This window comes from Dendronephthya gigantea, unplaced genomic scaffold, assembly GCF_004324835.1.
Source record: "Dendronephthya gigantea isolate DGI-Jeju-01 unplaced genomic scaffold, DenGig_1.0 000289F, whole genome shotgun sequence".
Lineage (NCBI taxonomy): Eukaryota > Metazoa > Cnidaria > Anthozoa > Malacalcyonacea > Nephtheidae > Dendronephthya > Dendronephthya gigantea.
The window spans coordinates 65,673-67,716 of record NW_021163299.1 but is presented as its reverse complement, the minus strand read 5'-3'; positions in this window follow the sequence as shown (position 1 = coordinate 67,716).

The following is a 2,044-nucleotide window of genomic DNA, read 5'->3' as shown; positions in this document are numbered from 1 at the left end:
AAGCCTTCCGATATTTCCGGTGTTTTAACAAAGTTTAATAGTTTCGATCCTAACCTCAATTTCACAGTTGACACTTTTCGCGATGGTATCGCACATTTTTTAGATATAAAAATCACGGTCGATGGTACTGACGTTTATCGTAAAGACACTCACACTGGTCAGTACCCGCATTTTTCTAGTTTCGAGCCATTCTACCGCAAAACAACTTGGGTGAAATTCCTTTACCACCGTGCTTTTAAAATTTGTAGTTCGGAAAAGCTTTTCAATAGTTAAATTAAAATCATCAAATCTTTCATGTCCTGGAATGGTTATCCTAATAATGTTATATACTCTACGCTAAATAAACTCAAAACTAAGTATTTTCCAAATTCCACTCCCGTTGTCAATACGGTTATTCATGAAGCGGATGATAATCTATTGCCCAAAATCTTGATCCGTATACCTTATCTCGGAAATCGGGGCGATTTTCTGCTTAAATCCTGTCTCAATAAAATACAATGATTTCTTTCCAAACCGGTGAAATTCGTCACTATTTACGACACTAAAAGGTTGTCTTATTTTGTTTCTAACAAAGACAAACTTCCTTCTTTATCTCGTAGCAATTTAGTATACGAAGTCGCTTGCCCTGGCTGCGGGAAAACCTATATTGGCATGACGCAAAGGTGCCTTTCTGTACGTTTGAAAGAGCATTCTACTAGGCTCTCCTTTAGTGCAGTAGGCCAACATTTCTCTGAGTGTGAGCTTGCTCAATTCTTAGCCACACTACAAAACCAGTTCTCACTACTCAACGATATACCATTATCTTTGAATAACCCTTCTCCTATTGAGAACTTAGTTTTCAATAACTATATAGAATTCTACACATAACTAAATCGAATAACTATCATATTCTCGCCTTTCTTGAAGCACTCTTAATCAAACACAACAAACCTTTCTTTATAACACTGGACTTAAAGCCAGCAAAGAACTACAACTGTTCACTTAATCTCTCTATTTTAATTGTCGGGTCTTTCTTTCCTTAAATTAATCTATGTAACATATTGTTGTAAATATAGCATACATATTTAGTTTTATTCACAACCTTATCATGTTTCGCTCTGCTTGGTTTACCGGCCTTCCGCTTACATGCTGGATTGACACGTGCGCTCTCTCTCTGTGTTGTATATATATGCGTTGTAAAGTATTTTATTTCATTCTGTCTAGGGATGACTTAATTGAAATAAAATCGAAAATTTACAGTCTCAATCTGTGTCCTGTTACATACGATGATAGCAACATTTGAGCAGTTCTTTTTGACCGCCAGTGTATATTTAGACTGGCAAGAGTGTCTTGTTTCATCAAAAACCTGATTGTTGGGCTACCTATGGTATTTCTAGTATAAAGATTGAAAACATGGGATCTATAAAAGCTGGTTTGTACCCTGGGCAAACAAATCCGTCCAATTAGCTTACTTTATTGCTCTACTGCATTGTTCCCATATTTTATGAATAATGCTTTCGCATTATTTTTTTTGTCGTTTCTTTTCGCGAAGGAAAATTATTGATTCCTAAAATATATTAAAAAAATATATTAACTCTTTGAACTTTCTAACAAAATCTGTCGGAACTTAATTTAATGAGAGAAAAACAATCCTTTCAGGTTCAACTCCGAGACAAATGTCTTTGAGGGTACCCATTTGTTTGCTTCAGCCCCTCAAAAATTTTCGGATTTTAGGCTTTGAACACAGTGCAGTTGAGCAGAAATTTTGTGATTGTTTGAGAAAATTAGCTTTTCCAATTGTGTAATGATAAAAATGTGCGCATGCACAACTCGGGTCACTCGATAGCATAGTCACTCGATCGCGAATGTCGCTGCTTGTTAATGCCATCGAGTGCTAATGTTAGACTGAAATCCAAATCACCTTAACTCGTCAAAGGCGAATAACAAAATGGTGCATAATGCTGAGTAAAAACCGAGCAGAGACTGGCAATTGCGTGAAATTGTGGACACAAGTGGGAGGAACTAATTTTCAGAAATTTTGATATACGACACCTTAAAAGTCATG